Source organism: Oncorhynchus keta, chromosome 2, assembly GCF_023373465.1.
Source record: "Oncorhynchus keta strain PuntledgeMale-10-30-2019 chromosome 2, Oket_V2, whole genome shotgun sequence".
Classification (NCBI taxonomy): Eukaryota; Metazoa; Chordata; class Actinopteri; order Salmoniformes; family Salmonidae; genus Oncorhynchus; species Oncorhynchus keta.
Genome location: NC_068422.1, coordinates 66,796,313 through 66,807,950, shown reverse-complemented (window position 1 = coordinate 66,807,950; position 11,638 = coordinate 66,796,313). Strand labels below are relative to the sequence as shown.

Below are 11,638 nucleotides of genomic sequence, written 5' to 3'. Positions count from 1 at the left end.
TCCCCCAAGATTAAACAAAAAAACTGAACGTATAAAAAACTGAACGACTTTTATCAAAACATAATTTGAAATAAAAATGTCCCTTGTTGTTGTTAGGAACTAACAATTACATGTGATATTGAAAACGAAAATAACCATTTGTAAGGTATTGGACTCCAATGTCTTGTCAGGGGGGTGTGAAGCATTAGGAGTCAGACAGGATTTAGGTGCAGAAGGGTTCATTATTTGGATACAGGATTATTTCTCACACAGCTGAGTTCAGCAGAGCCCATCAAATCAAAATCATATCAAATTGCATTGGTCACATAGCAGTGTAAGTGTAAAACCAACTCTCTTTGTTTTAATGACATTTATTGCAAACGTCCAGTTCAACAATGGCATCTAGTTCATACAACACCATTGCCTATCCAGTTTGTTATTTTCATCAAAGCATATGACCCTTCATCAGACAGAAATGTGTAATCAAGGTATTACACGTATTATTATTAGCCTTAGTATATTCCAAATTATAAAGTTGTGTATGACGAATTTGAGATGTACAAAACATGATAGAATAAGTAAATTGATAAGCACCACGTGTGTTTAATATACTGTATGCTTGCCTTCTTAATATACTGTATGCCTTTAAATAAAGATTAAATCACAAAATAAAGGGTTAACATTACCCAGCGGTGGGGGTCGGGGGGCAAACACTTTTCACGTACCCGTGACATCATACTGGACAAAGCACCGTATGGGAGTGGTTTCTTAGAATCGAATGAATCCTGCTGAATGTAAGGTTTTTCAATTCCTGTAGCCGAACTATTACTTTGTCAAGTCAAAAGGGTTCAAGGGAACACTATTAGCGCTTATTTTGTCAAGAAATCCCAAAGAGGGTATACAAAACTCAACCGAATAACATCATATGCGATTTTGTGTAACAAATCACTGACGCTGGATGGTTTGTGATTCATAAGTTGCGTTCCCCAAACATGGTAAGTTTTTACATAATTTTTTATTTACATTCGTCAAAGAAAATTATATGAAACGTGGTGTAGTAACCATGTAATAACGCGTCGTTTTGATTTTCTGAGAATTTTGAGAATGAGCCACGAATATTTCGTTGTGCTTGCAGATGTAAGCAACAGCTGGAGTAAATGAAGCAGAAACGCCGCATGACTGTATATACGGCTACTACTGCATCTTATTTGAACAAAAGACAATAGACTCGTTTAAGAAACTCATTAACAATAAATACACCGTTAAGTAACTTCGATGTAAGTCTCAATAAGTTAATGTCCCAATGGCGGTTTTTGTTTATCACATTTTACCAACCCCCCCCACCCCTGCCCCACCAGACAATAAATTGGAACAACCATTCAGTCCATTTATAGTTTAGCTATAGGATGTTGGTGAAATTGCAGAGCGCGAAATTCAAAAATACTCCATTCAAATATTTAACATTCTTGAAAATATATGTGTTATACATCAAATTAAAGCTTAATTTCTTGTTAATCCAGCCGCTGTGTCAGATTTCAAATAGACTTTACGGCGAAAGCACACCATGCGATTATCTGAGGATAGCGTCCCACATACAAACACATGAAAATACATTTTCAACCAGGCAGGTGCGACACAAAAGTCAGAAATAGCGATATAATTAATGCCTTACCTTTGAAGATCTTCTGTTGGCACTCCTAGATGTCCCAGAAACATCACAAATGGGCCTGTTGTTCGATAATGTTCTTCTTTATGTCCCCCCAAAAATGTCAATTTATTTGGCACGTTTGATTCAGAAATACACCGGTTTCAACTCACCCAAAATGCCTACAAAGTATCTAAAAGTATCTTACCTGTAAACTTGGTCCAAACATTTCAAACAACGTTCCTAATCCAACCTCAGGTACCCTAAAATAATCGATAAAATTTAAGACGGAATAAACTGTTTCTAATACCGGATAAAAACAATGTGGAGAACGCTCCTGTTCACACGCACCAAAACAGTAGAGTCTACCTGGAGTGACACCTACAATGAATAGGACTACTTCTTCATTTCTCAAAAGAAAAACATCAACCAATTTCTAAAGACTGTTGACATCTAGTGGAAGCCATAGGAACTGCAACCAGGTTCCTAATAATAAGGGTATCCCATAGAAAACCATTGGAAAATCCTATGACCTTAATTTTTTTCCCCTGGATGGTTTGTCCTCATTGATTCGCCTGCCAAATCAGTCCTGTTATACTCATAGACATTATTTCAGCAGTTTTAGAAACTTTAGACTGTTTTCTATCCAAATATATATGCATATGCTAGCTTCTGGCCCTGAGTAACAGGCAGTTTACTTTGGGCACACTTTTCATCCGGTTGTCAAAATACTGCCCCCTACCAAAGAGAGGTCATACTCAAATTTTCCCTATACCCATTGTGAGGTTGCTACAACCTAGCCTATGAATGAAAGTTTATAAAGTAGGTGCACAGGTCGAGAGACAAATTAGAGTAATCAAGGTGCCAGTGACACATTCAATACCACCTTCCACACTCTTGCCTGCATCTAGCTGATCTAGGGTGTAACTATTAGTCCAAACAGTTGCAAACAACAGTTTTTATTGGACAAATTCAGGTAGGTTTATCCCCATTTCGTTCTGTTTGCTTCCGTCTCTCACTTTCTCTCTGATGCGTCTCCTTAATTTTTGAAGAAATGTATTTGTTCAAAACTGTTCCACTATTGTCTTTATCGCTCTCTTTGAGTCAACTACTCACCACATTTTTTTTGCACTGCAGTGCTAGCTAGCGGTAGCTTATGCTTTCAGTAATAGATTTATTCTCTGATCCTTTGATTGAGTAGACAACATGTCAGTTTATGCTGCAAGAGCTCTGATAGGTTGTAGGACATCCTCCACAAGTTGCCATAATTACTGTGTAAATCTATGGAAGGTGTTGAGAACCTTAAGCCTCCTAGGTTTTGTAATGAAGTCAATGTACCTAGAGTAGGACGAAAATAGCTGTCCTCCTGCTACACCATGGCGCTACCCCTGAGAGTGCTGCTGTTGAGGCTATTGTAGACCTTCATTGCAAATCAATGTGTTCTAATCAGTTATTTGGTAACTTGAATATATTTAGTATAGTTTTATCTAAAACATTTTTTTTTTTTAAATGTTTCACTATTTTTATTTATCTGACATTCAATGAATAGGATGGACCACCCCTCCACCTCTGAGGAGCATCCACTGCTCAAATCTTAATTATAGTCTGTAAAGCTTGATAATAACATGATTGTCTTGTTTTTAGACAAAAGACTGGAAACTGGGCAGACACAGGTTGAATCAACTTTGTTTCCACGTCATTTCAATGAAATTGTGTTGAACCAATGTGGAATAGACATTGCATTGACATCTGTGCACAGTGGGTGGTCTCCTATTTGTTGGGACCGCTGTGATTGGAACTTGAAACACACAGGAGTATTAACCCATCACAGAGATGGGAGGGGAAAAATGTTCAGGCCCAGGGCAACATAGGGCAAACAACCTGGGTGATTATAAATAAAATATGATAAGGTCTTCTAGAACAGAGATTCTTAAACTGTGAGGCGCGCCTTTTTAATGAACTTAGTCTGGCTTTCAACTTACTCCTCAGTCAGCAGTTTTCCTCTTATCATGTCAGTCATTGCAGACCTTAGAGAGCTATTTCTAACTTTAGACTCGGTTTTATCGAATAAAAGTGAATTCAACAAGCCGATGTAATGTCATTGTTGTTTTACAGAGGGTTTACAATGCAATTATAATATCTTTACCCATATCTCAATGTCTCAACTTCTATAGAAGGCAATGCTTTTTATTTCTCCTTGAGGGTAGAGTTAGTTTCATGGTGTCAGCTGCTGTTTGTGTTATGTTATTATTCTGAGCTCCATACTGCATTGGAGGACTGGGCTTCAGAACCACTGGTCTGATGATGACTTTCATATGATTGTCAGAGCAGAGCAGCTGGGCTTTCTTGGCAGGTACAACATCCTGGAGGGATACAATAGTCTTTGATACTAAACTGGCTAGAGAGGAAATTATAACCAACGTTGGGGAAAGACAAGAGAAATACTTCATACTTAAAATGGAGGGAAAAGCATTAGCAATATCAGACTTTTCCAGCAAACACCTTACGTTTAGGTAATACCATTTGTGTACGTGATACCACAACCTATAAATCCACAACAAATGTAAATGGATCTGCTTTTTTGTACTTGTTAGTGTGCTGAAATAATTCCTGCCTTATGCCTGTCAAAGGCTGCAGGTGTGGTCAAATGAGTTTGATCTGACCTCTGACATTAAGATGACCAAAAGAATCTGGGTAGTGCAGGGAGAGAGGAAAAGGGGGATTTACCAGTCCTGGTGGAGAAGGTAGACAGGGAGAAGGGAAATAACATTGAGTAATTCAATACAAAAACATGGGCCTCGACAGACAGTGGCTTTCGCACTGCGTACCAGTCATACTCAATAATATCTGAGTTCAAATTGGCTGAGCTATGTGAAACTGAATTAAACAGGAACTGAACAATGTGTCAGGAAATCTGACTTGTGATTATGAAGAACTCTTAGGTATGTCATCTGTCTATGTTGTAATGTTTTCTATGCATGCCATGCGGGTATGTTATGACACAAACAATGCATCAGCCTTGCCATGAATAACTTGAAACCAGTGAGCAGGACAAATATTTCTAGATCGCAAGCTCCCTAGTCCCTAGTCCTGGCATGCTAAATGAATTATGGGCAGGCTGGCTGCTGCTGCCTGCTGGACAGCTGTCCAGACCAGAGAGAGACAGACAGATAGACTGACAGACAGCCAGGGTCCAGGGAACAGTCCTATTATGGAAGTAGCTTTGTGTGGAAGTTACCTTTCTTCCCACACCCTTTCGTTTTGCTGAGCTCATCTGGAGACTTCATGGAAAGTCTTTCATCGTAGGGTTTTCATCTAAGCCAAGGAAGGAAGCTGATGACCATAGATAGCCGTGTTGATGTGACTCAGAACATTTGGCAATGTACAAACCTGGATAGTTGGAAACTTTGTAATTCATTTATTACAAACACATTTAGCTCTCTAACTGTAAGAAGTAGGCTATGTTTACGTTGTGATTGAGTATTTGGTGGGGATTTGTTTTGTTCTATCTCAGTAATGTTGTTAATAGCAATACAAACCGAAGTGACTGTCAGAGGCTTCTACTTTTCATTTCTGTGAACAGACCAATCTGGTCACCATAGCTGAAGACTGTGTTAACCATACCTCTTAGTGTACCACTCCCTTTTGTGCTATCTGCTTATGTTGTAGCCTAACTAGCCTACCCACAAGCCACCTGATACCATGCCGTCATGTTGACCCCAGTTGGCATTACCCATTATAGTCCTTATCCTCCCCTCACAGCCTCTCTCTCTCTGGGGGTCGTCAGCAGGGTATGCTGGCTGTGTTAGGATTCAGGAAGGGAAGGAGAGAGAATAGTGGACAGGAGAGGACATGAGTGTTGAGGGAGAATACAGTACAGGATATACTGTATGCCAAAGGGAAATGAGGAGTACAGTAAAAGAGCGGAAACAGATCTGTTACATCCCGACCATAGAAAGCCTATGAGTAGGTCAAGGTGTGACTGGGGGGTGTTCTAGTTTATTATTTCTATGTGGGGTTCTAGGTTTAATTTTCTATGTTGGTGATTTGTATGATTCCCATTTAGAGGCAGCTGGTAATTGTTGTCTCTAATTGGGGATCATATTTAAGTAGTGTTTGTTCCCACTTGTGTTTGTGGGATATTGAATTTCGTGTTTGGAGTTAGTGTCTGTACACCTCTTATGTTACGGTTCGTAATTGGTTTCCTTTTGTTTTTTGTAAGTTTCACTTTATAATAAATATATAGAACTCAACGTACTTTGCGCCTTGGTCCATATCTATACACAACCGTGACAAGATCTCTGTTTTCCTATATGCAATAGAATAACTATACACATAATTCAATTGTAGACAGTATTCTTGTAGACAGTATTATTTTAATCATAATCAGTATCATCCAGTCTGTGAGGTCTGTGCTATTATAGTATACTGGATAGTTTTAGTATTTTATTGTAATATTGCATGTACTTTCAGGGGTTATGTAGGAGCATTTCACTAGTTGGTCAGTGTCTAAATCAAATCAAATCAAATGTTATTTGTCACATACACATGGTTAGCTGATGTTAATGCGAGTGTAGCGAAATGCTTGTGCTTCTAGTTCCGACAATGCAGTAATAACCAACAAGTAATCTTGCTAACAATTCCAAAACTACTACCTTATAGACACAAGTGTAAGGGGATAAAGAATATGTACATAAAGATATATGAATAAGTGATGGTACAGAGCGGCATAGGCAAGATACAGTAGATGGTATTGAGTGCAGTATATACATATGAGATGAGTATGTAAACAAAGTGGCATAGTTAAAGTGGCTAGTGATACATGTAGTACATAAGGATGCAGTAGATGATATAGAGTACAGTATATACGTATACATATGAGAAGAATAATGTAGGGTATGTAAACATTATATTACATTACATTATATTAGGTAGCATTGTAGCAAAGTGGCGAGTGATATATTTTACATCATTTCCCATCAATTCCCATTATTAAAGTGGCTGGAGTTGAGTCAGTGTGTTGGCAGCAGCCACTCAATGTTAGTGGTGGCTGTTTAACAGTCTGATGGCCTTGAGATAGAAGCTGTTTTTTAGTCTCTCGGTCCCAGCTTTGATGCACCTGTACTGACCTCGCCTTCTGGACGATAGCGGGGTGAACAGGCAGTGGCTCGGGTGGTTGTTGTTCTTGATGATCTTTATGGCCTTCCTGTGACATCGGGTGGTGTAGGTGTCCTGGAGGGCAGGTAGTTTGCCCCCGGTGATGTGTTGTGCAGACCTCACTACCCTCTGGAGAGCCTTACGGTTGTGGGCGGAGCAGTTGCCGTACCAGGCGGTGATACAGCCTGACAGGATGCTCTCGATTTGTGAGTGCTTTTGGTGACAAGCCGAATTTCTTCAGCCTCCTGAGGTTGAAGAGGCGCTGCTGCGCCTTCTTCATGATGCTGTCTGTGTGGGTGGACCAATTCAGTTTGTCTGTGATGTGTACGCCGAGGAACTTAAAACTTACTACCCTCTCCACTACTGTTCCATCGATGTGGATAGGGGGGTGTTCCCTCTGCTGTTTCCTGAAGTCCACAATCATCTCCTTAGTTTTGTTGACGTTGAGTGTGAGGTTATTTTCCTGACACCACACTCCGAGAGCCCTCACCTCCTCCCTGTAGGCCGTCTCGTCGTTGTTGGTAATCAAGCCTACCACTGTTGTGTCGTCCGCAAACTTGATGATTGAGTTGGAGGCGTGCGTGGCCACGCAGTCGTGGGTGAACAGGGAGTACAGGAAAGGGCTCAGAAGGCACCCTTGTCGGGCCCCAGTGTTGAGGATCAGCTGGGGTGGAGATGTTGTTGCCTACCCTCACCACCTGGGGGCGGCCCGTCAGGAAGTCCAGCACCCAGTTGCACAGGATGGGGTCGAGACCCAGAGTCTCGAGCTTGATGACGAGCTTGGAGGGCACTATGGTGTTAAATGCCGAGCTGTAGTCGATAAACCGCATTCTCACATAGGTATTCCTCTTGTCCAGATGGGTTAGGGCAGTGTGCAGTGTGGTTGAGATTGCATCGTCTGTGGACCTATTTGGGCGGTAAGCAAATTGGAGTGGGTCTAGGGTGTCTGGTAGGTTGGAGGTGATATGGTCCTTGACAAGTCTCTCTACCCCTCCCCTCTATGCACAGTATCCCCAAAATGTTTATATTCACATGTCCCCAGGCACCCTCATTTGTTGACTTCTGTGATCGAAAAAGCCTTGGTTTCATGCATGTCAACATCAGAAGCCTCCTCCCTAAGTTTGTTTTACTCACTGCTTTAGCACACTCTGCTAACCCTGATGTCCTTGCCGTGTCTGAATCCTGGCTCAGGAAGGCCACCAAAAACTATAACATCTTCCGTCAAGATAGAACTGCCAAAGGGGGCAGAGTTGCAGTCTACTGCAGAGATAGCCTGCAAAGTAATGTCATACTTTCCAGGTCCATACCCAATCAGTTCGAACTACTAATTTTGAAAATCACTCTCTCCAGAAAAAAGTCTCTCACTGTTGCCGCCTGCTACCGACCCCCCTCAGCTCCCAGCTGTGCCCTGGACACCATTTGTGAATTGATCGCCCCCCATCTAGCTTCAGAGTTTGTTCTGTTAGGTGACCTAAACTGGGATATGCTTAACACCCCGGCAGTCCTACAATCTAAGCTAGATGCCCTCAATCTCACACAAATCATCAAGGAACCCACCAGGTACAACCCCAACTCTGTAAGCAAGGGCACCCTCATAGACGTCATCCTGACCAACTGGCCCTCCAAATGCACCTCCGCTGTCTTCAACCAGGATCTCAGCGATCACTGCCTCATTGCCTGTATCCGCTACGGAGCCGCAGTCAAACGACCACCCCTCATCACTGTCAAACGCTCCCTAAAACACTTCTGTGAGCAGGCCTTTCTAATCGACCTGGCCCGGGTATCCTGGAAGGACATTGACCTCATCCCGTCAGTTGAGGATGCCTGGTCATTCTTTAAAAGTAACTTCCTCACCATTTTAGATAAGCATGCGCCGTTCAAAAAATGCAGAACTAAGAACAGATACAGCCCTTGGTTCACTCCAGACCTGACTGCCCTCGACCAGCACAAAAACATCCTGTGGCGGACTGCAATAGCATTGAATAGTCCCCGCGATATGCAACTGTTCAGGGAAGTCAGGAACCAATACACGCAGTCAGTCAGGAAAGCTAAGGCCAGCTTCTTCAGGCAGAAGTTTGCATCCTGTAGCTCCAACTCCAAAAAGTTCTGGGACACTGTGAAGTCCATGGAGAACAAGAGCACCTCCTCCCAGCTGCCCACTGCACTGAGGCTAGGTAACACGGTCACCACCGATAAATCCATGATTATCGAAAACTTCAACAAGCATTTCTCATCGGCTGTCCATGCCTTCCGCCTGGCTACTCCAACCTCGGCCAACAGCTCACCCCCCCCCCCCCGCAGCTCCTCGCCCAAGCCTCTGCCGGTTCTCCTTTACCCAAATCCAGATAGCAGATGTTCTGAAAGAGCTGCAAAACCTGGACCCATATAAATCAGCTGGGCTTGACTAACTGGACCCTCTATTTCTGAAACTATCCGCCGCCATTGTCGCAACCCCTATTACCAGCCTGTTCAACCTCTCTTTCATATCGTCTGAGATCCCCAAGGATTGGAAAGCTGCCACAGTCATCTCCCTCTTCAAAGGGGGAGACACCCTGGACCCAAACTGTTACAGACCTATATCCATCCTGCCCTGCCTATCTAAGGTCTTCGAAAGCCAAGTCAACAAACAGGTCACTGACCATCTCGAATCCCACCGTACCTTCTCCGCTGTGCAATCTGGTTTCCGAGCCGGTCACGGGTGCACCTCAGCCACACTCAAGGTACTAAACGATATCATAACCGCCATCGATAAAAGACAGTACTGTGCAGCCGTCTTCATCGACCTTGCCAAGGCTTTCGACTCTGTCAATCACCATATTCTTATCGGCAGACTCAGTAGCCTCGGTTTTTCGGATGACTGCCTTGCCTGGTTCACCAATTACTTTGCAGACAGAGTTCAGTGTGTCAAATCGGAGGGCATGCTGTCCGGTCCTCTGGCAGTCTCTGGGGGTGCCACAGGGTTCAATTCTCGGGCCGACTCTTTTCTCTGTATATATCAATGATGTTGCTCTTGCTGCGGGCGATTCCCTGATCCACCTCTACGCAGACGTCACCATTCTATATACTTTCGGCCCGTCATTGGACACTGTGCTATCTAACCTCCAAACGAGCTTCAATGCCATACAACACTCCTTCCGTGGCCTCCAACTGCTCTTAAACGCTAGTAAAACCAAATGCATGCTATTCAACCGATCGCTGCCTGCACCCGCATGCCCGACTAGCATCACCACCCTGGATGGTTCCGACCTTGAATATGTGGACATCTATAAGTACCTAGGTGTCTGGCTAGACTGCAAACTCTCCTTCCAGACTCATATCAAACATCTCCAATCGAAAATTAAATCAAGAATCGGCTTTCTATTCCGCAACAAAGGCTCCTTCACTTACGCCGCCAAGCTTACCCTAGTAAAACTGACTATCCTACCGATCCTCGACTTCGGCGATGTCATCTACAAAATTGCTTCCAACACTCTACTCAGCAAACTGGATGCAGTTTATCACAGTGCCATCCGTTTTGTCACTAAAGCACCTTATACCACCCACCACTGCGACTTGTATGCTCTAGTCGGCTGGCCCTCGCTACATATTCATCGCCAGACCCACTGGCTCCAGGTCATCTACAAGTCCATGCTAGGTAAAGCTCCGCCTTATCTCAGTTCACTGGTCACGATGGAAACACCCATCCATAGCACGCGCTCCAGCAGGTGTATCTCACTGATCATCCCTAAAGCCAACACCTCATTTGGCCGCCTTTCGTTCCAGTACTCTGCTGCCTGTGACTGGAACGAATTGCAAAAATCGCCGAAGTCTGAGACTTTCATCTCCCTCACCAACTTCAAACATCAGCTATCTGAGCAGCTAACCGATCGCTGCAGCTGTACATAGTCTATTGGTAAATAGCCCACCCATTTTCACCTACCTCATCCCCACACTGTTTTTATTTATTTACTTTTCTGCTCTTTTACACGCCAATATCTCTACCTGTACATGACCATCTGATCATTTATCACTCCAGTGTTAATCTGCAAAATTGTAATTATTCGCCTACCTCCTCATGCCTTTTGCACACAATGTATATAGACTCCCCTTTTTTTCTACTGTGTTATTGACTTGTTAATTGTTTACTCCATGTGTAACTCTGTGTTGTCTGTTCACACTGCTATGCTTTATCTTGGCCAGGTCGCAGTTGCAAATGAGAACTTGTTCTCAACTAGCCTACCTGGTTAAATAAAGGTGAAATAATAAAAAATAAAACAAAACATGATTGTTGTGCCCCTGCTGTCATTTTATAGTGTTTATTTTCATTTTTACCCATACCCTTACCCATTTTTATGTGGGTCATGGGTAGTGTACACACACACACAATCCAGGGTTTCCGTTATGAAAACCTGGCGCTGGACATTTGACCTGCAGCATTTGAATTTACCGGACATTTGAGACATTTACCTGACCCATATGCATTGGGTGCGTAACCTGATTAGGGCGTCCACCCACGGTGCTCAGAATGACAGAATTCACTATTAGATTACGGAATTTAATCTTAACAGAACATGCAAGTCCAGGATGCAATGACGTGTGTCCTTCTTACCACACACTTTGAACATGTTAGAATAACTGTCCACGTGTACTTTTTCTCAGCCAACAACACGAGTAACGAACCGCCAAATCACAAGCCTATGCATAGACGGCGCATTAGTTTCAAGTTTGGGGAAACCAATTTTCACCGTAAAAATGCATCTTTATAATAACGCATTCCATTCATTCCATGCAAACTTATGTTCGAAATGTGATGAGTAGATTGGATAGTCATAATTTAGGCTAATAATATTACTCAATTACTGTTTGCAAAGAAGGCCA

The 11,638-nt window shown here is 42.8% G+C and overlaps 1 protein-coding gene across 1 annotated transcript in view; it reads left to right on the top strand.

Annotated features, from left to right (window-relative positions):
- The first annotated feature begins 720 nt into the window (after positions 1-720).
- LOC118358992 (CD276 antigen) overlaps positions 721-11,638 on the top strand; it is a 92,205-nt gene continuing 81,287 nt past the window's right edge. The window contains exon 1 of the mRNA XM_035737089.2: positions 721-974. The gene's annotated coding sequence lies outside the window, so the exon portion shown is untranslated. The remainder of the gene's footprint in view (positions 975-11,638) is intronic.